The sequence below is a fragment of the Dipodomys spectabilis genome, unplaced genomic scaffold, assembly GCF_019054845.1.
Source record: "Dipodomys spectabilis isolate Male_0828 unplaced genomic scaffold, ASM1905484v1 ptg000274l, whole genome shotgun sequence".
Classification (NCBI taxonomy): domain Eukaryota; kingdom Metazoa; phylum Chordata; class Mammalia; order Rodentia; family Heteromyidae; genus Dipodomys; species Dipodomys spectabilis.
In genome coordinates, this window is record NW_024870951.1 from 2,851,884 (window position 1) to 2,878,385 (window position 26,502).

General features: G+C 35.4%; 1 non-coding gene across 1 annotated transcript; it reads right to left on the reverse strand.

Moving 5' to 3' along the window:
• Positions 1-19,622: 19,622 nt before the first annotated feature.
• On the reverse strand, positions 19,623-19,728 carry LOC122126304. The gene has a single exon (XR_006150886.1). It is a non-coding gene; the product is annotated as a U6 spliceosomal RNA (small nuclear RNA).
• Positions 19,729-26,502: the final 6,774 nt, after the last annotated feature.

Genomic DNA, 26,502 nt, shown 5'->3' on the forward strand with positions numbered 1-26,502 from the left:
GAGGAGCATTGAGGTTGGTTCCATATCTTAGCTCTTAGCTATGGTGAATAATCCTGCAATAAACATGGTTGCACAGGCAACTTTGGTATGACCTTGTTTGTGATCATTTGGGTAAATGCCTAAACGCCCGAAAATGGGATTGCTGGGACATAGGGGAACTTTACATGGAGTCTTTTGACGAACTTCCACACTGCTTTCCAAAGTGGTTAAACAAGATTACACTCCCATCATCAATGAAATAGGGTTCCGTTTTAGCCACATACCCTCCAAAATGTTATTAAATTTCTTGATTATAGCCATTCTAACTAGAGTAAGGTGCATTCACAATGTTGTCTTGATTTGCATTTCTTTTGTGGCTAGAATAGTTGAGCATTTCTTCATGTGTCTAATGGTCATTTTTATTTCCTCTTCAGAGAAGTCTCTCTTTATGTTTTTAGCCCACTTAATCATCGAGCAGTTGTTTCATTGAAGATTTGCTGTTTGGGGATTTAATTTTTTGAGTCCTAAGTATATTTTAGATATAAGACCTTGTCCGTTTTATACCTCGTGAAGATCTTCTCCCAGAATGTGTGCTTTCTATTGATATTGCTATCTATGACCTTTGCCTTGCAGAAGCTCTCATGTTTCATGCAATCCCATTTGTCCAACCTTTCTTTGATTTCTTTTTATTAACTATTGTAATATGTTTATTAAATACAGACTGCATTAGCACTTGGAATTTATAATTCCATCGCATCTTGTAATAGTAAATTACTTGTTTCATAAAGAGATGAATTAAGGAATGAATTTCTTCACTGATTTTTCTTTACTCTATGTTTCTGGCTCTCTACTAAGAAAATTTCAGTATGTGCTAAAAAGCCCTAGTTTATCCTATTCCTTCATGTAATGTTTTCATGTTGTCCTCTTTTATTTTAAGGTCTTTCATCCATTTGGAGTTGATTCTTGTGTAGGATGTTATATATGGATCCAGCTTTAGTTTAACAGGTGTTTAACCAATTTTGCCCACACCATTTACTCAAAAGGCTGTCTTTCTTCCATTCTCTTTTTTTAGATCCCTTGACAAAGATTAGGTGGCTATCGCTCAGGGGGTTCATTTCTGAGTCTTCAGTCCTACTCCATTGGTCCTCAGGTCTGTTCTTGTGCCAGAACCAATCTGTTCTTATTACTATCTCTTTTTAGTAGCATTTGAAATTTGGAACTGATATTGCTCTAGTGCTGTTCTTTCTGCTAAGAATTGACAAACCTACAAACAGCATTATACTTAATTGTGAGAAGTTAAACCCATTTCTTATAAATTCAGGAATGAGATAAGGATGTCTGCTTTCTCCACTCCTTTTCAACTTAGTAATAGAATGCTAGCTGGGGCAATAATATAAGATGCAATCTTAAAGGGATCCAAATAGCAAAAGATGAAATAAAACTCTCCCTCTTTGTAGATGACATGGTCTTGTATATAATGAAACCCATGGACTCCATTCCCAAGTTACTCGAGCTGATCAGAAACTTTGCCAAACTAGCAGAGTATAAAATTAACCCTCAGAAAATAAAGGCTTTTAATTTAATAACGATAAGAGTGCAGCTGAAATTAAGAAAGCAACCCATTTTTACTAGCCACACAAAAAATAAAATACCTAGGAGTTAATTTAAGAGGTGAAGGACCTCTATGATGGGAAGTTTAAAAACCTGAAAAAGAAAATTAAAGCAGAGCTATGGAAGTGAAAAACTTCCCATTCTCCTGGATTGGGAGGATTAACATCATGATAATGGCAATACTGCCAAAGGCTATATCCAAATTCAATGTGATACCTACCAATATCCCAATTTCACTCTTCAATGATATAGAAGAAGCAATCCAAAAATTCATATGGAAAAATAAAAGACCCCGAATAGCAAAGAAGTTTATTGTGACCCTCATTTTGTATTGCCACCTTGATTCTACAAAGTCATTTATGAATTTTAACTTTCTTCCCTCCCTTTGGATAAAGCTCACAAACACCCTGCCTCTAGCTCCCAGACACTTAACTCTTGGCTCTGGACAATTGTTCCTAAATAATGTGTTACTTAATTGTATTTTGTGTACATAAAATATGCTTATAAAACTAGCATATTTTGATCTTATGAGAAAGCAGCCTTTTCCCCCCCTCTCAAATTTAGTTCCTGATAGACATTTTTATAGAGAATCTGTTTTCTTTTTTAAATGAAAGACTGGTAGGAAACTATGTTCATAATCTGGCTCCTTCTCTCGGACCTCAACACCTAAATCGCAAATTTCACAAAGCATTTACAAGAAACAATGAAAACCAAACATTGGGAATGATCAGATGCAGAAGGTTTTACCAAACCCAGAATAACTCTGCTGTCTGAGGGAGGGGCTGTCTCTATAAATTAACAAACAAACCCAAAAGGGCAGCCAGGAGTACCAGACATGAGTGTCCCTGGCTGCTACTTCATGAACAAGGAGCATGAAAGGGCTTCCTGAGCCTGCTGGAGAGGGTATGGAGGAAAGTTTCCTTGCCAGCTTGAGTACAAAAAGATGGCTTCACCCATCTGTGACTGTCTTCCTTGTTTTCTCCCCACAGCAGAGCAGAATTGTCCCCTGCTCTAAGAAGAATAAATATTGTACCAGCCAATCTGCAGAGTGGCTTCTGTTTGGTCTGCACACCTTCCTAGGTAGGTGCCCCCTGCCCCGCGGTGTGTGTGGCTCCCAGGGGCTGATCCTCAGGGCCCAAGTCCACGGGGCAGGCATGTGTTAGATGTGAGTCAGTAACACTGTCATTCACACAGCAGCTGCCGTGTTGCTGCCCTAGCTGAACAGCAGTTGTACCCTGATCTTCTCCCACAGTCCCAGGGGAGGTGCCTGCAATGGCCCGATATGGGCAGGCTGCCACTAGGATCCTACTTCACCAGACAGACCAGCATGCCAGATGAAGTGGCTGCCACCTGAATTATTAATTATTTTATGGATCAGTATTAAACAAAGTGATACACATTACTGTATGATATGTAATGCTATATCCTTGAGTCTATAGTCCATAATCATTGAACTTTATAATAGCAAGAATAGATTTTATTGTTTGTATTCATAAGGCCATAATGGAAAACTGAAATAAAAGTACAACAAAACTCTTATCCATAAACACTTGATTAAAACTCAGAATTTGAAAAAAAATTGTTTGTAAGTAGTGCAAATGAAATTAAACTACAATAGTAAAATACACACAAAATACATTACATTAGTTACGTTCAAATGTAAAATAAGTAATTACAGACAGAATTCCTACTGGATAAAAAATATTACAATGGTTTAAAACGTTGAAGTGATATAGGTTAAATATTTTGTTTTTATAAAACTTATTTAAATCTCTAAGTTCTGTTTATCTCAGTGAAGGAAAATGTTAGAAAGTAGAAATTATATGTGGCACCTCTTGCTTGCAGTACCACGAAGGGGAGTGGCACTTCCTAATGGGAGTCCTGAGATGAAACGCACACCCCGCCCAAGTAGACACATCAGAGGTCCATGTGGTGACCCTAAGGGGGTCCAGGACACCTCATTGCTGCTGCAGCAGGTGCAGGACCTTTGCGGTGGGCTGTAGCCAACAAGGTTCCATTAGTGACCAAACCAAGCAGCCCAGACTCAAGTGCCAAAGCCAGGAGGGAAGGCAGGGCAGATGCCAAATCCTGGCTATCATCCTGGCTACCATCAGTGCAGCCTACATTTCCAAGGCCAAGTCCTTTCTCCTGCTTTGGAGAACAACAAGGGTAGGGTGTGAGCCCATTACCTCCAAATGGAGTATCCCTAGAATGGCACCCAGAGCTGGGCCCATGTGGGCCAGAAGGGTGACACAGGAGGCTACACAGCAAAGCAAGAGGGGATTCATTCCCCCGGTGCTGCAGCTGGTGTGCTGCAAGTCCAGGTTTCTCTGCCACTGATTGGCATATGTAGGGTTGGCCCTGTACCGATTCCACAAGGACCAGAAAATGGAGGTCCACAGAGATGCTGAAGGGGCTCCAGGTTGTTGAGCTGCTGCAGCTGTCACAAGCCAGCTGGCAGAGGGGCCAACACATGGCTCCAGTACCCAGACCCCCTTAAAAACTGATGAGGTGAACCAAGGTTGGGCTGCCTGGCTCCATGGGGGCAGACTTCATGCCCAGCCTTCCTTTACCCATGGACTGTGCATTGTACAAACATGGTATCCCCCACCCCGCACTCATGGGGGCAGGCAGTGACCCCAGAACAGAGTCTCTGTATGATGGGCCACGCACTCAGGAGCACAGAAGACCAGTACCAGCACAGCTGGAGGAGGAGAGGGCAGCAGTGGCCTCAACTACAGACCCATGGCTGCCAGCTCCTGGGTGAAATGGAGCAACTGAGACTGGGAAGTTAGGTGGGAAGGGTGGGCGGGGCTCATCTGGCAATATTGGGGAGCATGCACACACATCCACTCACTGCACATCCACCGTAAAGGAGTTGGCCACACATCTCAACGGGTGACCTGAGGAGGCACCCACACCCACAGGGACTACAGAAATGGAGTTTCACGTGGTGATTTGGAAAGGGCTCCAGGGCACAGCCTTGGGGCAATGAACAACTGGTAAAAACAGAAACAAAAACAAAACAAAAAGAAAAACGAAAAATGTCCAGTAAAACTTTTCATCAATGATAACCTATTATACTTTAAAAACAGTTTTGCTTTCCTCTTGTCCTATATTTTTCATGGGGCCCTCTGAATTAACCAGAAATCTTCAGGATTTCTTCATGCATAGTAATAAAAATAAATACAGCTTCTATTCTTTTTTAATTAAGGCAAGTTGCATTTAGTTCTTTCCCTTGTTTGAATCATGAAAAAGAATTCCTGAAGTATATCTGTAAAACACCGAACTCAGCATTTCTTCTGAACTCCTCACTGAAGAAAGAGAATAAAATGACTGAGCAACAGGTATCACCCATATTGTCACTGTGCTAGCTGTCTCTCTGATTAGAAAATAATCCTGCCATGCATATGCAGATCGCTTATGCAAAATGTTTTCCAACAACTCTTGGTGTTATATTGCATTTATTTTCCTCTTCCTGCCTCCTTTCCTGCTCCTCTTCTCCAGGGTCCTGTTTCCCTCTTCCTTCTCTCCTACCTCTACTTTCTCCCTGTCTGATCCTCTTCTCCCTCCTGTTATGCCCTTCCTTCTCTCTTACCACTTCCTCCTCCTTTCCTTTCCTCTTTCTCTTGCACTTTCTCTTCTACGTTTTTATGGTCCTGGGGGTTGGACACACACTAAGCAGATGCTCTCCTGCTCACCACAGGCCTCCAGTCTTGACTTCATTTCAATGACACTCTATTTCTTTGGTGCAAACCCATCAAAGTCTTTTGATTCAGGATTTAATTCATTGTACATATTCTGCACCATGAATATGTGCTACTTCATACAGTGTGGCTAATAGGTTTGGATTATGCTTTGGCCTTCAGTTAAACTCATCAGAAATAATGTGTTTGAAGGCAATCTAATGTGATCCTGTTACTCCCACATTAATGAACTGGTTACTACATATATTGCATGAGTACTTCCATATTGCTCCCAGTTTAATGAACTGTCACTTTGTGGTAACACCCACAGTAACACTAACCCAAGGATTTCTGGAGATCAGAAGTTTAAGTCCAGACAGGAGAATCCATGAGATATGTATCTCAAAATAACTACTAAAAAGCCAGAAGAAAGCCTGTGGCTATGTGGTTTAGTGCCATACTTCCACAGAATAAGCTAATGACAGGTCCCAGGCCTCATTTGAAGACCTGTGGTGGGTGCACACACACACACACACACACACACACACACACACACACACACACACACAATTTCCCAGCAAGAGCAAGTATTTGTTTTCCCAATAACATATCTGAGTTCCAATTTATGTGTTTGGATATTTTTGAAAGTTTTATCATCAACTTACCTAATTTTAATGAATGACACCGTGTTCACTATTATTTAATCCTGGTTGGAAAATATTTTAAGACACATTTTCATGTAGAAAATTGTTTTTTTCCGCAAATTGTGACTGTCTTGGTTTGTAAGAATATCCAGTATATGTAAGAGTCAAGCGGAAAAAGAAAATGTGATGTTAGGAAAATGAACCCTTAGATAGGTATTTTAATGATTTTTTTATGCATGTGTTTCTAACGCATTTATAAGATTATTTCTTTGTTGCTTTGTATGTCCCTCCCCCACAGTATAACCCCCACTTTCAATATATTTGATGTCAGTATAACTTGTGCAGGAGATGGGGAAAAACAAGTCGTTTAAGGATTCAGGTGGACCTGTTGCAACAATGAGAAGTACAAATTGTCATGTCAAAAACGAGCTTTACAATGTCGGTGGGGGGGAGGGAGGGAAGGATTGTGTTGGGGGGGGAGGGGGGAGGCTGGGAAGGGAGGTGAAGGGTAAACAAAGGAGGAGGCTGCAATGCTTGGTAAGAAATGTATGCATTATCCTGTCCATGTAATTGTAACCCCTCTGTACAGTATGTTCACAAATAAAATAAAATTAAAAAAAAATAATCCATATGCAAATATAATCTAGGTGATATAATGTAATAAATGAAGTGTTATATGTATAATACTAAATAAATAAGGATAATAAACCTTATATGCATTGAAAAAAAAAGAATTGTGCCTTTAATTCATTAGTTCATTAATTAGAAAAGTAACCCTAACCCTAGAACCAATTGCCTTTGGATTCTAAAAGCCACAAAAGTACATTAAATTTATACATCCTGTCCTTGATTCAACTCATCTTTCTTAAAATAGTTTCTAGTTTTACTCAACATCGTGCCATTTTTCTAACACAACATTCATGATAACCCTCACACTAATCATACCCTAATTCTAATATTATTAGCAGTTTCCTATTTCATATTCATCCTAATTCGATCTTGACTTGTTAGTCACAGATTTACTTTCAGTTTGACCCTAAATTTTCCATTTCCCTAATGCTAACAGTAAGCCCAGCTGGAACTGAAACCTAATTTTCAACCTACTGCTAGTCTAAAATTAACATTAAAAATACTCTAGTTTTTTATTAATTGTAATGAATATTCCAGTTTGCACTCTGGAAATGAGTTTCAATTTTCCCTAATTCCAACAAATATCCTGACTCTACTTCTGAAGTGATCTTGTTCCCTAACATGAGCCATTATATTACTTGTCCTCACATTCTCTTACCAGGAAAAATATTGTAGCTTCCATTAGTCCTACCTTTTCCTGAACCACTGTATCCTAAAACAATTTCAGATTTGCATATCATCTAGTCCTTTACTTAACACTAACTCTCAACCTATACCTGGCTGGAAAACCCTCATTAATCATTACAAGAATGGTCACTGAGAAATAAATATAATGTTAATGCTCTAGTTATTATTCACGCTCACATTTTTGCTTCTACTTGTTAGTGAAAACTCAATTTTATAGTAAAACTTTCCTATTCATAACACTGATCATAATCAGAACAAAATACTGACCCTGATTTTAATCCAAATTATATGTTAATATTAACACTAACTAGTTAGTGTTACACTAGTTTTCATTCATCCTAACTTGATTCAAATAAGCCTTCCAAACATAGGTTTCAATTTTTTTCCAATATCTTAGTCATTTTCTAACTCTAAACTTAATCTTAACTTGTATATTGAATATTGCAAGTAGATTCTAATATTAATAGCAATACTCTAGTTCACATTCATTCTAATTCTTACCAGGCTTATATTAAAATTTACCTTCAATTTGACCCTCATTTTTTTTTCTCCTTCACTCTAACCGTAACTATGGCTGGAATCCTAACCATATCCTTGCCACTAATCGTATCCCAATTCTAAAATTTATGAAAAATGCTCATTTTGTGCAATCCTAATTGAAATTTCACTGTAATCCTCGAAATAAATTGCAGGTTTTCCTAAACCCTACAGATTTTCTCACTCTGAACCTATCTTGTTCCATAAGAGGAATCATTATACCCATTGATCTCAAATCCTGATATTACGAAATACACTGTACTTCCAATATCCCAGATTTTCCTGAATTCCTAGAACCTAAAAAAGTTCAGCTTTACTTAATATTTAACACACTTCTTTTTTTTTTTTTTTGTCGGTCGTGGGGCTTGAACTCTGGGCCTGGACACAATCCCTGAGTTCGTTAGCTCAAGGTGTGCACTTGTACCACTTGAGCCACAGCACCACTTTCTGGTTTCCTGGTAGTTAATTGGAGATAAAATTCTCACAGACTTTCCTGCCTGGGCTGGCTTTGAACTGCGGTCCTCAGAAATCAGCTTCCTGAGTAGGTAATGAGGCTGACAGAAGGATTACAGTTAAATGTGTAAGGTAATGAGTACATTTCTTGTTGACCATTGTTACTCCCTTCTTTGTTGTTGTCCAACTATCCCTTCCCTCTCCCATCTCCATCACTCTTCTCTCCCCAAGCTGTAAAGTTCATTTTCAGTACAATGTGCTGTGAGTATTATTGTTGCAATAGGTCATCCTGTGTTGAACCTAAATTTGCTATTTCTCTAACCCTAATTCTAATTCTGTCTGGTATCCTAACCCTAACCATAATAATAATGATAGTTCAATTCAGAAGTTAACAAAAAATACTCGTTTTTGTTCATCCTGATAATCCTCCCTATATCTTTAATTAAGTTGCAGTTTACCTTAAATCCTCCAAATGAGTTTATATGTGCATATATAAAGATATAATTTTATGTAAAAAACAAGATTTTAGGAGGAAGGTGTAACAAAAAGGAAATAGAGGGAGTATATTAGTGAAAGAGAATAACCAAACTGCCACTTCTGAAAATTAATAACCCCTAAAAATAACCAATTAGAAGACAGGGAAATCAAAAACAAAGTAGAAAGTCTCCACAGCAAATTGATGACATAGAAGATAATCTCAGGATCAAAGACAGAATAGATATAATAGGAAAGAGGAAATAATCATTTAGAACAAATCCAAGAAATAAGAAATGATCTTGCCAGAACTTCAAGACTCAGTTAGAAGATCATATTTCGGGGAGATATGTATCAAGAAGGAGAAGAGCAAGAAACTAAATGGATGGGAAGCATATTGCAGAATTCTAGCAGAGAACATGCCAAACATGAGATAGGCTCATTCAGAGAAGAGAAGCCTGTAGAAACCAAACAGAATTCTAGAACTGAACAATCCACCATGACATCATAATCCATTAGAGGATTATTAAAAATCGAGGAAAGGATTCTTAAAGATGCCATAGAGAAAAGATTGATTATTTATAAAGGATATACAGTCAGAATAAATACAGATTTCTTAGCTGATATTGTAAAAAGGAAAGCCTGGCATTATATATGACAAACATTAAAGGTAAACAACTAGCATCACGAATACAGTCCCAAGCCAAACTCTCCTTTACATTTAAAGGATATATAAACATATTTCATGACAAAGAAAACTTGAAACAACGTATTTCCATCAAATTATCAGGATAAAATATAATCAAATATATCCTACATAGAGGAGATCAAGAAGAAGAGGAACTGGTTATATAAAATGCTCCCTACCAGAGAAAAAGGTAAATATGTTAAGAGTAGATGAGACACAGCTCCTAACAACAGGTGTATAACATAACAGAACTTATCAGATATTTCTGTCTGAACTCTCAATATCAATGGACTTAAATTTCCAAATAGAAGACATAGATTAGATAGTAGTATCAAAAACCAAGATGCGTCCATCTAGTATCTATGAGAAACACATTATCAAACACATTTTAAGAAGCTAGAATTAGACTCCTCCTCAAATCACATAGGGACTCACTACAGAAAGACAACTATGAACCAAACTCTTTGGTAAGCATTAATGCAGAACTTCTTAATAAAATTCTCACTAATCAATTTCAGCAACTAACAAAAAATCATATGGTATGATCAAATAGGATTCATTTTGGATACTATTTGATTCAATATTCTTGTCAATAAACATAATACAAACCATCAGCAGAACCTGGACAAGAAACACATGATAGTCAATAGAGATGTAGAAATAGCTTTTAACAAACTCTAATACCCCATTATGATTAAAAGTTCTAAGAACCTAGGAATGCATGGAACATTCCTCAATATTAAACTGAGTATGTATATGACAGAGATAATTAGCATTGACCTAAGGGTGGAAGCATGAAGACATTAACATGAGGAATGAGAAAAGGATGTCCACTCTCTACTACTCTTCAATATTGTAGTGGACTTTCTTGCAAGAGCAATAGACAAGAGAAAAACATAAAGCAGATCAAGATAGGGTAGAAGTAAAACTATCCCTTTTTGCAGATGAAATGACCCTATATTTAAAGGACCCTGTAGATTCCTCCCTAAAGTTAGTAAAGGTGATGCTAACCTTCAGCACTGTAGCAGGATATAAAAACTACAAGAATCAGTAATTTTTCTGTTACCAACAATGGGAAGATCCACGCTGAAATCCAAAAACAACCTCATATATACTAGCCTAAAATCAAATCAAATCTAAACAAAACAAAACAACAACAACAAAACTAGGAATTATTCTTGAACTAAAATTGTGAAGGACCTGTATGTGAAAACTTAAAAAATATAAATAGGGAAATTGAAGGAGATTCAAGGAAATAGAAAGTCATTCAGTATTTCTGATTGGAAGAATTAACATTTTGAAAACTGCAATACTTCCCATAAACAATTGGCAATGCAATACTCATCAAAATCCCAACAATATTCTTCACTGTAGAAGAGAAAGCAATGCAACTATAATATGGAATTACAAAATTACAGATGAAACAGCATGCTTAGAAATGAATTCATTGGCCTATAGTCATCTTACACACACAAACACACACACACACACACACACACACACACACACACACACACACACACACACACACACACGTTCACACAATGGAATTATATTCACCCATCAGAAAGATTACTTTTCATTTTCACCAGTGGTAAGAAAAATGAAAGGTTTGGGAAAATTATATTAAGAGAAAAGAGAAAGGAATGCAGAATCAGAGCAATATAGGTTTCATGGATTCATTCGTTTGTTGTAGCTAGAAGATGCATAAAAATCTATAAGTAAACAAGACAGATTCTACCTTGTCCGTTAGAATGGCCATTACTAAGAAAACTAACAATAGCAAATGCTGGCATGGATGTAGCCAATTGGGAACTCCATTACACTGTTGGTGGGAAATTAAACATGTTCAACCACTGTGGAATGCAGTACGGAGTTTGCTGAAAAGAGTAAGTATAGATCTCCCTTAAGACCGAGTAATTCCCCTCATGGGCAGTAATCCAATAAACAACAAACAAGCTCACATGAAAGCTACCAGCATAACCATGTTCAGGGCTCAGGCCCAGAGTTCAAGGACTGGAAAAAGTTACCACTCCTGGTATTTGTTTCCGCAAATATGAACCGTTTTATATAAGATACCAAATCAATCTATTTGCAGTAGCTAGATTAGGACTTAAATGTAATGGGTGATAAATGGCTCCTTTGTTGAATCTCAGGAAGAGATGAAGGTAGTCCATAAAGGGGAGATTTTTGGTTGTTGTTGTTTGAGGGGCTTGAAGTCTGGGCTTGGGCACTGTCCCTGAACTCTTCAACTCAAGCTGAGTGCTCTACCACTTGAGCGACAGTGCCACTTCGGTTTTCTGGTGGTTAAATGGAAATAATAGTCTCAGGGTCTTTCTTGCCCACGCTGGCTTTGAACCGTAGTCCTCAGATCTCAGTTTCCTAAGTAGCTAGGATTTCAGCTGTGAGCAACTGCACCAGGTAAAGATGGGGGCTTTTTAGAAAAGAAAATCCACCTCTTCACCAGTGTCTAAACCTCAGATATTACTATTAGAACACTTCATCTTCACCTCATTTCATCAGACATTTGTAAATTTTCTCTTTTCCTTCATGTGGGAATACTGCAGTCAATTATCAACTCATCTGGGGGACTGGATCAATTGTATGATAATTGCTAGCACCTAATTTAAGAACTTTTACTTCAAAAGAAATGAAACCCTCATTTGGAATAATTGTTTTCTCTTTTTATTACAAATCTGTGCTTGATTACTTCCTAATGTGATATTGGACTTCCTAATAGAGTGATGAAATTTTCTTTCTTTTCAACCTCTCCCACATGTGGTCAAATATTTAAGAATTCAAAGATTTGCACTGATAATTGATTAAGCTGACTTCTAAGAAAATGTGCATTTCTGGAATTTGGTCTTCTGTCTTGTTCTTACATACACAAGCTTTCTATGATTTATTTGTTCTACAAGGAATTCTACTTTCCAATCTTTGTGTGACCAATTTTAGTCTCTCTGATCAGTCTTTCTGATCCTCTCTTTGGAGTCTCATTTGAGTCTACCTCATAAAAAATATATTAGTTATCAGCTAAATGACTCTCAGCTTCTGTTTTTTGCCTGATTTCATCTAGGCTGTGATAGCAACCCTGCCTGGCTGTGCTTAATGGAGTGTGTGTGTGTGTGTGTGTGTGTCTCTGTGTGTGTGTGTGTGTGTGTGTGTGTGTGTTGTTTTAGATGTCAAGGACTACTATTCAAGATAGTAGTTTCTCTGGGCCCCTGTGATCCCCTGGCCTAGAGTAAATGGGTTTTTCTCCTAAAGATACAAAGAACAACTGACTAAATTCCTGTTAATTGTCTCAAAATGAGGCAATCAGGCATCCTTGCAAAGCCATCAACAATGCTTTGTAACCACTTACAGAAGTCGTCTATCAAAATGGCTTTTCAAGGTTGACTGTGAAAAATGTTCATTTCCAAGTAGGCACCATAAAGTAGATCACATTCCTGGGATCAGACTTTTGGAAGGAAGCTTCCCCTTCCTTCCTTCTCTTATGATAGATCAAACCATAATATTCTTCAGTTGTGGCAAGCCTGGAGCACATATTCCCAAGAATATTCTGTAGTGTAAAACAAGAACAACTTTCAAAATAACAGTGTAAATACTTGTCTACTACAGACTGATTTATCTTGCTTTTATCTGTTGTTATTTTCATTACTTCAAACAGATGGATAATTTATATAGGGATTAGACAAAGGATTAATGGAATAAACATTCAGTTTACTTTCATAGATCCAATATAATACACTTAACCCGTAATGGACAAATAAATCCAACTCTAGAAACAATGTCATGAATATAAAATAAGCCTTAACAGGTATATTCTGGCACACATACACCATCATCTACTCAAAAATTCAGTCTCTCTGTAAATATTTATTTGGTATGAAATAATAAAAATTTAATTAATGAATTTGACTTTTAAGTATTATCTGAAATAGTCCTCATCTATATAATTGTAAATAATTTTATAGATGTCACCTAGACAAGAATTTACCATGCATGTAGAAATCAAATTTCCTCAATTTAAGCTATATGAGAGGGGTCATACCCTCGTGTACTATGTGGTGTGAATTTTACCACAGTGATGAACCCTTCCAACTAATACCAAGAGTCATGTGCAATAATTTATTATTTGATGTTAAGATGAGTGCTAAGTGTAGAATACACTTTGAATTATTACATTAACTCACAGAAATGAAGCAATAATGATATGTTATTTGTTTAAATTCTAATGCTTCTCAATTTTACAATTCATTAAATATATTATTAAAATTATTTTCACTTTCTTCTTTTCTATAGCTGCTGAAATGAAAATTATGTATTAAACATTCAATATTAAGAAATCAATAATAAGTAAACTATTATTAAAATGACATACTATTAAACTGTGATTTGAATTACACTTCTAACAAATTGTGATGTAAGCAAGTCAATAGAATTAAGGGTGATCATTTTTAAACTTAGCAGCTTGTTTTTTTTTTATTTTTTTTTTGGGTCCGATCGTGGGGCCTGAACTCTGGGCCTGGGTGCTGTGCCTCATCATTTCAGCTCAAGGCTAGTGCTCTACCACTTGAGACACAGTACTACTTCTGGCTTTTTTCTTTTTGCTTATGTAGTGCTGAGGAATCGAACCCAGGGCCTCAGGCATGCAAGGCAAGCACTCTACCACTGAGCCACCCTCCCAGCGCAGCAGCTTGTTATTTGTTTCCTAATTGTGTCATTTGTTATTCTTGGTCCAAGTCATCGCTTCATCTTAATTGTTTAGTTTTCTATTTTATCTCTATTGGTATGCTGATTGTGCATTTTGTTTTCCCTTTTTAATGATTGACATGAAGCTGAAAATCTGTATGCTAGTTTATTACTTGCTATGTTAATGTAAAATTACTGCTTTCCACAGCTGTTCTGCTCTATGATACTACAGTATTTCCCCCACTCCCATCTCCTGTATTGCTGCTCTCATATATTTTATTTTATTTTTATTTAAATTTTATTTTCAAGGTAATATACAGATAGGATATAGTTACATAAGTAAGGTAAATAATTTATTTCTTTTCTAAATTACTCCTATTTTTCTCCCTCTTCACTCCCAATGCCCTCCCCCAAGTTTACTTACAAAATATTTTCTTTTGAGTACTACTGTTGCATAGGTTCCTCCTTTGTCCTTTGTCTCACCATTTAGTTTTTTTTTTTCCTTTCCCTTCCCTAGTTCAGATCAACATATTGAAAATACCCAGGGTATCAAAATCCAATACAGTGACTACAGGGGATTAATCATAGGTGGGGAAAACCCAAAAGGATAAAAAGAAATCACATAGTACATTAAGAACAACAATAACAAAGAACATGTCTTGGAGTTCATTTAACTTGGAATCACCTTATACGATCATATGTACATAGCTATTGAGCTATTCTGCTCATCTAATAAGATTATCCTTGATGTACACAATAATGCTCCCCTATTACCCAGTAATCCCACTTCTGGGCATAAAACCAGGTGATCACAAACAAGGCCACAGTAAAGATACTACTATGTACCACAGTAATACTTACCAAAAATGACACACACACACATACACACGTACACACTTACAGATAAACACACGTGGAAAAATATGCTTGCCTCACAAAGAATGTGACCACCTCATTTGTAAGGAAATGGAAGATCTTTGAAAAAATCATATTAAGTGAAGTAAGCCAGACTTAAAGAAACATAGGTCCCATGGTTTCCCTTATTTGTATTAATTAGTTTACATCAAGGATAATCTCATGTATTTTAACTTGACATTTTGTTCTATGTTGAGTGTGCAACATTATTGCTATATTGTTTGTTATTATTTCTGAAAATAGGCAGGTATACTTAAAGAATTACATTCATCTCATCCATTATTGAAGGAAGAACAACTAAAAGAGTAACCACTACTAGGAAGAACAACTCCTACTTACTTAGCTTCATTCCTATGTAAGGCCAATATTGTCCCCTGTATCCTCATGTTGTACACTACAACTCTATACCTGGTCATAATGTATATCTAGTATCTTATGCATTTTGAACTAAATGCCCCAGAAGTTCCACTTTGCTTTACTTTAAAAAAAAAATTCTGTCTTAATGTTTGAGGATTGTGTGTGTGTGTGTGTGTGTGTGAGTGTGTATGTGTTTACAAAGATCAGAACATAACATTTTTCTTCATTTCGAATCCATCTTTCAGGTCATTGTAAGTTGTGGCTAATGGGAGAAGTCTCTTGTTTTTTTAAGGGTGAAACAGAAAAAGATATTTGTGCATGTACCAGAGTTGCTTTATTAGTGTAGTTGAACACTGAACTTCGATTTATATCTTGGCTGTTGTTGTGAATAATGTGAATAACAATGAACTACAGATATATTACGAGTTACCCGGAGAGAAATAATCACATGATTGGTGGGTCAGATGGTATTTCAACTATGATTTCTTTAAAAAATTTCATACTACTTTCTACAAGGAGAATACTAACCTGTATTTTGACCAAGAGTGTAGAAAATTTCCTTTTCCTCACACTCTCACCAACATTATTACCTTTTATTTAAAAGGTAATAAAGGGCAAATTTTTACTATCATCAGTACCCCAGACTGGCTTAAGACTGAAATCCAACCTCCTAAATGCTTGGAATTACAAACCTTTACCACCACACCTGGTTCCTTTGATTTTTTTTTTTGATAAGAGTTACAATAATTATAAAGTAGTATCATAGTAATTTTGAATTACATTTCTCTAATGACTTCTGCTCACAATGCATTAAGCCAGCACAGAAGTTATATTAAACACAACTGTGTAAACCCACTTTTGATATAGAGGGGTTTATGGAAAACATGTCTATTCAAACTTTTGTCCATTTTTAATCAAGTATCTTGTTAATCTCATTTTTAATGTCTCTATAAAAAATAATTAATTCAAGGTAGTAAAAAGAAAAAATTAAGCAACTCCTAACATTTTCAATAACTTGATATTGCTTAAATCATTTTCTGTTTATGCTTGAAACTATATAACAATTTAGTTAGGCCTTTTACATAGCTATATGTATTTCTTTTATTTTACATTGATTGCTCTTTCCAAAGCGTGCCTGTCTAATTTTGGTTTCTTTCGGTTTTAAGTAGTTCAGATTTCAAACTGAAGAATAAATGAAAGTAAGCAAACAAAAATACAGTTCCTCTCATCTGATAATGCCTCTACAAGAATGAGAAAAGAGTTCATCATCCTAAGGACCCTTAATCCTTAAGATAATATTTGCTATGATGCTAATGTTATTACCATTTTAGTGTTTGGAAAAATTGTAATTAAAGGCACTAAGAGCATGGCCCAAGACACACAGTGAGGAAGGAAATGAGTCAAATTTCCAAAAGTCTTTCAGCAATACACAAAAGGTAAATAAATTCTCTCCATTCTCTGGTACTCTCAATTCAATATTCATATTGTCCAAGAAATAATAGCATAGCAATTATTTTCCATGGTGATTGTTTTCTGTTACATTTTGTCTTCAACACAGACTGTGTTTGTGACATTGGGTTATTATGCACAGAGCTAAGCTTATAAATTATGGTCCAAAGAGAGGCAAATTTCTTCTGTCCCATAGTTCCATTATAGGTTTTACAAAGTACTAAATCTTTTAAATATCATCACTTCCTGTATTTTAAGAATTCAAGAATGAAAAAATTCACATATAATCACTCCAAAATGCTTTAAAACTAGGAGATGATAAAACAGGCCTCTGTGAAGTAAATTTTCTTCTACTTTTAAAATTATTCTGAAAGCCTTGTGCTGGTTTGTCACACCTGTAATCCTAACTACTCGAGATACCTACTCAAGAGGCTAACATCTGTGGATAACATTTGGAAGCCAATCAGGGTAAAATAAATTCATGAGATTATTTTCAAAAATTTTAATGAACTAGCAAAGTGCCAGGAATGGAGATGTAGCTTATATAGTTGCTCACCAATCTAGAGAGCAAGACGTAGCGAGATCTTGAGGCCCTGATTTCAAACTCTGAGCATGCCAACACGCAGGAATTCACACACACTCACTTTTTTCAAAATATCTTCATATCAGTGTTTTGCATTAATTTCTTTGTTAATGATAATATATGGGTAAAATAGGCAAAATAAACTCTTCCACCTCAAAACATTTTTATACATTTTTTGTAAAAATAATGTACAAAAGGGGTTACAGTAACATGAGCAAAGTAATAAGTACATTTCCTGTCAAGCTTTGTTACCTCCTCCTTTGTTTTTCCCCCACCATTCCTTCCCTTCCACCTCCACAAGTACACTCCTCACAACCCCAAGCCCCACCCAATGTCCCCAGCCTAAATTGTAAAGTTCGTTTTTCAAAATAATGTCTTGTGCATCTATTGTTATAAAATGGGTCAAACTGTATTCCTATTTAAGCATGTTGTTTTTTTCCCTTTCCCTCCCCAAATTAGAGAAGTGTATATACAAGATGCAGGTGCACCAACATCAAATAAAGTGAAAACGAGGGTTATACTGTTGGGGAGGAACGTATAAAAAACAAAAAAAATCACGTTGTACATTATAAATATGTGAGAAACAACAGCAAGAAAGATAAAAAATTGTGTCTCTATCTTGGGGGTCACTTAGCTTAACATCAACTTATTTAGTCATATACACAAAACTTTTCAACATTTCTGCTTATCCCAGACATATACTAGTTATTGCAAATAAGGGATACCATGGGACCTATGTTTCTTTGGACTTGGCTTACATCAGTTAATATAATTTTTTCCAAGACTTTCCATTTCCTAACAAATTGGGCGATGTCATTCTTTCTGGTGGAGGCATAGAATTAATATATAGACATATATATGTATATATATATATAGTATATGTGTGAGTGTGTGTTTGTACACACATATACACACAGAACATTTTCCTTTTTTGTTTTTTAGAGCAACTTAGTTTTCCACCTACATCATTTTTTCAAATGTTTTTATTGTGATTACATGGTTACATAAGTTCCCAAATTTCACAATATTGTGGGATAGTGATGCTTAGTTAAAGTCACAAACACATTCTAACTTTGATGGAGCAAATTGTCTATCATAGTCTACAACATTTATGAGTTCTATGAGCTTTGCAATAGAGTTATTTCATATATATATATACATATATATATATACTTCTTTTGTTTTGAAATATGTATATTTTTTGTTTTGTATAGCGTCAGTTATTCCCTCTTTCCCACTTGTTCCCTCCCTCCCTTCAGTGACATGGAGTTGCTTAGTTTATTTTGGTCAATGTCCAGTGCAGCTGATGGATCCCACTATTGTATGTTTTTCCCTGATTCTCTCTAGTCTTGTGTCGTCCTCTGGTTTCCCTTCAGTGTGCACATATGATCAGCAAAATGGGGTTATTTAGTAGTGATTCGACCAGATGAGTGGAAGTTCTTGGCTTCTTAAGTGTTGTTAATTTTTTCATATCACCTTACATTTTGGATTTAACATCCACTTATCATGGAGACCATGTGCCGTTCGTCTCTTTGCTTTTGGCTTACCTCGCTCAACATGATTTCCTGTAGCTTGATTGATTTCCTTAATAATGCCATTATTTTTGTCCTTTCTAATGGATGGAAAATATTCCATTGTGCATAGTTACCACAGTTTTTGGATTTACTCATCTCTGGTGGTACATATGATTTTTTTTCATATCCTGGCTATTGTGAACAGTGCTGCAATAAGCATGGAGGTGCATGTGTCCTTGAATATTAGTACCTGTTGTTCAGAATAGATGCCTAGAAGTGGTATGAATGGGCCATAAAGAAGGTCAATATTTAGCTTTCTGAGGACTCACCAGACTGATTTCCAAAGTGGTTGTGTAAGTTTACATTCTCATACACACACACACACACACACACACACACACACACACACACACACACACACACACACAGAATGTTTTCTTGATCATTCTTCTACTGAGGGACATCAGAGTTGGTTTCATATCTTAGCTATGGCAAATAATGCTACAATAAACATTGTTGTGGTGGTAGTTTTAGTATGGACTTGTTTCTGATCATTTAGGGGAATGCCCAAAAGTGGGATTGCTGTGTAATAGGGGAGCTCTATGTGGAGTCTTTTGAGGAACCTGCAAACTCCTTTCCAAAGTGGATGAACAAGTTTACACTCCCACCAAGAATGCAGTAGGCTTCCCTTCTGGCCACATCCCTTCCAGCATCTGTTGTTGTAAAAGTATGGAATGATTCACTAATTTGCGTGTCATCCTTTTGCAGGGACCATGTTAATCTTCTCTGTATGTTCCAATTTTAGTGTATGTGCAGCCAAATTGAGCACAGAACATTATTGTATATATAAAGTGTAATTGATTTTCTTAAACTAGACAATTCAACAAAAAGTAAGTTCAAAAGAATTGTGAAATTTTAGAACCATTTATTTCTTACATAAGCACACATTTAAGACTAAAGTCAAGATTGACATGGCAAAAACAAAATAATTCCAGGTATTTGTTGTTCATGAGATGTGTAGGAAGAGGAATTCAATTATTCTACACAAGGCACCTGTCATAGTGATCATTGCAGCAAATGTTAAGGTTTGTTAAAAGTTTTAATGATTTAAATATGTTTATTTTTGGAATTTATTTATATATGATAAAATTAAGACTGTTTGGCAGGTCATAAAATTTTTTGATAAAGTATATAGTATTTCTAGTAGCATATACTAGTAAGTATGTACATTTCAGAGTTTATAGAAACTTTACTAATGAGAAGTTGCAAAGACTGTTTAAAGAAGCAGAGTGAAGAGTTCAGATTTAAAGTACACAGTTTCTGTTAAATCTTTAGTGCTCCCTTACGTTATATGTTAATGATGAACAAATAATTATATAAGCCACATATAAATGATGAGATGAACTATAAATAGTAATCTTAGTGGGTAAATTTAAAGGCTACTCATAGCTTTATCCAGTTTTACATGTACAGGAATATGAGAAAATAGTAAAATCTACTCTGTACACTTCAAATACTGAAAACCCTGGTAATTGTTTTGTTTTTTATTTTAGTAATCATTAATATTTAATTATTTTTTTCTTCATAGCATTTTTTCCTTGTAATATAATAAAACATTTTGTGAGTCGTCATTAAGAGGTACTTTGAGAATATTATTGGGATGGCCACACCATTTTTCATAGGTGCATGTGAATTTACAAAGAGCAAAACTAAAAACAAAATACTGATTAAAATTTTTATCAAGTAGAGTCTGAATCAGTAGTGTTGATAAATGTCCACACCTAAAATCTTAACCCTAGGCTGAAGTAGTGTTATTACAGAATTGAGGCCACAAAATTGAGAAACTGTGTTTTGTTTTGTTTTTGTTTTTTTTTGCTTTGGTTTTGTTGGTTGTGGGGCTTGAACTCTGGGTCTTGGGTACTGTCCCTCAGTTCTTCAGCTCACGGCTAGTGTTACCACTTGAGCCATAGCACCACTTTCATTTTTTCTGCTTATGTCATGCTAAGGAATGAAATTCAGGACCTCATTCATGCAAGTCAAGCACTCTACCACTGAGCCACCTTCCCAGCACCTGAGAAACTGTGATTTAAAAAATTATGTGAACAATATTTGCTTTCTCCTTTGGGTTATATAATGAAAAATGTAAACATATTTTTATATTTTTGTGAATTGTCATACTTCTAAATTTATACTAACTGCAGCCAATTTATCCTTTTCAAAGTCAAGAAATATTTCTGAGAGTTTGCTTCCGTGAAGACTGTTTTTGCATTTATAATTTCTTCTGAGTCATTTTTATTTTTTTATCAAAATCACTTTATATTTTATGTTGATGAGTTATCATACATCAACTACCTTCAAATGTATATGTAGAGTCTCAATATAGCAGTATGAATATTCTCATACAACTCGTTTATCTGTTACGCACTTTAAGTATTATGATATTTTTCCCTCTCTTGCACTCTCTCATTTCTGCTCTTTCTCTTTCATGCTCTATGTCTGCTACTTAGATTTTCTGCTGGTCTACTATTATCCGTCAGGATCCACTGGTTTTGTGGGGACATGATAGGGACCATCACTTACCCTTGCATTCTGTAAGAGTTATAACAGTGACGTGAAATTATTCTTTGCCATTCTAAATGGCAAAACAACAGATCTAGGAATTCCTTTTCACTTTAAGTACTATTATAAATTTTATCTCATATGAATCATTGAGACTGATAAGATACTTTTAGCTTGGGACCTAAAAGTTCTTTTTCTTTACAAGCAACCTTTTACTTTTATTATCAGTAAGTAACAAAAACAAAGCTATCCTATGGGAAAGTAGGCTGAAGTTGTTCACAGGGATGAAAAACAAGGTAATGGGGGAAGTAAGTACAAAGGATATCCCTCATATAGCACAGATCCTTAAGAGCAGTTTATGATGTACACTTTGTGATAAGCACAATGTGCTGGGAACTGTAGATTAAATCACTGAACACCTGATATATATTTATATGCACATATATTTATGTATGTATATTTATTTACATATGCATATATGCGTATATAGGCCCATATATGTACACATGAATGTTACTATACACACAAATACATACATATGTACACACATGTACACATGCACAAATGGAGAAAGACACATAGATATAGCCAACAAAAGTTTCACTAGTTGTTGAATATGCCTTTGACAGAATGATTGGTAACAAATGTGTTGAAGATATATTTGTCTCTAAGAGTTCTTTTACCACTCCTCTTATCTCTTACAACTGGTAGGTTTAGAGAGATTCGACTTGAAAAAATGCAGTACAAGTGATAGCAAGTCACTCAGAAATCTAAATAAGTATAGGTCATATGGTGTCTCCCTGCTCCCCATGGAATGCTTGCTCTTGTAGACACTCTCAACAGCCAAAGTAGTAGGATTATTAAGAATAAAGTTATAAGGCTTTAAATGGTATCCTTCCTTGGGCTCTTTTCCAACAGCCAGCATCAATTCCTAAGCAGATGAGTGACTCCCCGGAAGACGGGAGCACAGGTCAAAATTTAACTAACCCATATGAAAAGTCTAAAGTGAGAAATGCTGACTGAGGTCGTGCTGATGTCCTGGCCACTAAAATAAGAAAAAAAGGAAGTTTTTTTATGTATTAAAATTTAAGAATAATTTGTAACCTATCAATAAATGTGTAGAACACAATTATATCAACTGACAAAAGATGATGTGCATTTCATTTATGTGATTTTGGACTGTCGGTGAGACTCTTATCTCCAATAAGCCACTAGAAAACCAGAATTGGCACTTTGGCTCAAGTGGTAGAGCACTCACCTTGAGCTGAAGAGTGTAGGACCAGCGCCGAGGCCCAGAGTTCAAGCCCCATGAATGACCAAATAAACAAATAACAACAACAACAACAACAAAACTCTCTGATTCTATGACAGCAAAAATTTTGTGGGTAATGGTTAAGAACAGGTTGCCATTCCAAAAATATATATATATATATCACCCACCAAAAAAGAGGAACAATAGGAAATATATAGCAGGAAACTTATAAATCTTAATGGACGAACAGTCTGTCAGTTTGTTTTAACTTTTTATCAAAAATGAAAATAATACTTGATAATATTTTATTAAGGCATTTAAATTTCTTTGACCTTGACATTTAACATTCGCTTTAAAAAGAAATTCAACAGGTGACAGTGTTTTCTCCTTACTTTTCCAAAGAAATGATTATTTCATCATTATAGTGTATAGCACAATATAACCAGAAAGCATTTGTTAAGGAAAAAAAAATTCCCATTATTTGTTTTGCTTGTCTGTATTTAAAGCTGCATACCACATCTTACCCACCCTATTGTCTGTTTTCTCATTTGAAACATTTCAGTAAATGTGTCAGCCAGCAAAGTTTTACAAAATAGCCTGCTTTCATTCATTGTGCTTTCCAAAATATATCTCACAAATGCTAACAACAAAACACAACTTGAAACATCTGTGGATTTTTCTATTTATGGTGCAAAGAAATCACTTTCCATAATGCCTAGAATCAGCTCTTCACAGGCATTAAATGGTCTTTCACTTCCATGTTTTAGAACAGCAGCATGTAACAATGGTGTACATGTTAATTTGTTCACCACATGTGGTTTGTTTACAGCAAGGACTGACTTCATGGAAGATGGTAAAAGATGAGTTGAGCAATTATGTAGTTTAAAAAGGCTCTGAGTTGGGGATAAAGAATATCCATTTATGTGATTAATATTTAAATTTAGTTCTATAATGCATACTCCTTCAATTTTCTGGCTAACATGTTCTACACACTAAGTATTTTTAAAATAAATATTGTACGTTGTTTCCTTGGTGACAACGTAATTGGAAGACTTAAAATTTTCCTATAACATGGCCATCTGAAATGAGATAGATGTACTTAGGTTAGCATAAAGAAATTTTGGGACAGCATTGATGTTTGAATCTTGGATGGGATTTAATTGGGAATTGTGAAAGGCTTTCATAGTATGAGAAGAAAAACAAAAGGCCATACTAATACTTTTATCTGCCACATTGTTTTATTAGTATATTCAAACACACACATATAAACACACAGATACACATTATGAAGACCCAGTCAGTCTGAAAGAAAAATTTTTAATAGGAATTCCCTAAAATATTTAGTCTGCTGAGATCTGATTAGAATTTACAGAAATATCTATTGGCTTCCACTCCTAGACAAGTTATTATCATTGATGAAGATGTTGCCATTTGAATTTAGAATACCCCAGAAAGACCTATGTGTTAAAGAAAAATGACATTCCAATTCCTCCCAGACTGTGGAGCATACCTGAATAGTTCTTCTGTAGATTAAGTTATTCAGAGTGAAACTCGTGAGAAAATAGACTCTCATCTTCTTTCTTCTTCTATCTTTTAATAATTCTAGGTAAAAAACATTTCTCTTTGGCATACTTCCCTCCTTGACATTGTCTTGTCACTGGCCCCCAAAGCAATAAAACCAGCTGAACATACACCGAAACATTCAATCTTGTACATCTGAGTAAGCCTCTCTGCTTAATAAGTGGACAATATCACTTATTATGGTATGTTATCAAACTAACCCAAAGTTCTAGTCTTTCTAACAATGTGGAGTATATTAAAATGTGCTTCATTATAAAATATCTAACTCCATGTTGTATATTGTGTTTTTTTTTCTGTTGATCCTAGCGCTTACAATCAGGGCCTACCTGTAAAACAGTTTGCAATAAATAATCACATTACTTTTATGATTCCATAATTTTACTTGTTTTCCTACAAATTTATAGAATAGTGTAGCTATGGAAATCAATAAATATTGAATTTTGATATCAGATTATCTATCACTGCTAGTGTTGTCAAAATTTATCTACACTGAAATGATTGCCATTGATATCTTTCTCAAGATTCCAAATGTTTATACTTTCAGCTGACCTTTTACAAAACTCATACCCCAAACATAATTTTTAGTTTGTTCATGCAATCATAAATATATGGCACAAAAAGTTAATTAACTTTATTTGCTGTCACTAATGGAGTATACCTAATAGAATTAAGTATATACCCTCAGGGAAATAAGATATTTCCTTCTAAGTCCAGACTTGCAGGCAGACAGACAGACACCCACACCCACACACATACACACACCCACTCTCTCTCTCTCTCTCTCTCTCTCTCTCACATACACACACACATACTTACCACTCTGACTCAGGTTAGGTTCCAGACATTGGGTATCAGACAATGATCTATTAATCAAACTTTCTTGTCCAGACATAAAATACATTAATAATTCCACACATATAGAAACACCAGATCATTCAAAATAATGAGAATATTTAACAGAACCACCCCGCTCTGAGCCATCTACTCCCTGATTTCATTCACTCATGTCGATGCATTTTTCATATCATAATTAAAAATCTTTTTGTATCTCTCTGATTAGCAGAAAATATGTTATCATATAAGAGAAAATGTAGGTAAAATTACTTTTTGCATATGAAATAATGACATTCCTGAGGATAAAACATGCCTGTTTTTCAGTTTGTTTGCCAAAATGGAACTATTAGATCTTCTGAATATTTAACTTTATACCTGAACCTTCAAATTTCACTAGGATTTGAATTGTGTTACTTACAACATTAATGTAAAATAAAAGCATTACTAAATATAAAGAAAATTATAATTTTATCACACTTTAATCCCTGAATTGACTTTATTATAAAAACAATTACATTTATATAACATGATAAACATCCTGAAACAAATTATGAGGTATGGAAACAGAAGAGTCCGTTTTTTGTTTACTGTATGTTGTTGTTATTTATAGTTTGTGATGATTCTGTCTTCTTTACCTTATGCATGGTATATTCATTCTATGTCATCAGGAAGGTGGGGGTGGGCACAAAGCTTTAGGGAAAGGGGGAAAAAATGAAGCAGTGAAGTTCCTTGAACATTGATGAAAGTGAACTATTTAACACATGGGTGGGGAAAGAAGTGAGGGAATGGGAAAATATGAGGGAACTGAAGACATTTCATAAAAAGAAATGTACACATTACTTGACTCATGTAATTGTAATACCTCTATAAATCAACTTAATAACAGGGTAAATTTATTTTAAAAAGGCAAACAAAATATCGTTTCTTAGAATCTTACAAGTATGTTTTTTTCACTGGTTTGAGCTGGTTGAGTCTATCTCTGAAAATAGCTACATTTACATTCATTGGGCGAATTTTTGAGCTACTGGTATATAAAAGTCAATTATGATTGTATGTTTTTTGAGACTGATTCATTTATTTCTTTATCTAATTTGTATAATTTCTATCTACCAGTTTTTGAATTGGCTTGTTCCTGTTTTTCAAGGACCTAGTGGTGCATTATTAGTGCTAATTTAAGATTGTTCTAATTTGTTGATGTACATACTCAAATCTATAAATTTTCCCGAGTATTGCCTGTGTTCTTGTGTCCCAGAGGAGGTAGTATTTTGTCTGTTCACTTCCACTGAATTCCATAAACGTTGGAACTTCCCTCCATATGTCTTCAGTGACTCACTGATGATTTGGAAATGTGTTACTCAGTCTCTGTGAGTTTCAGAA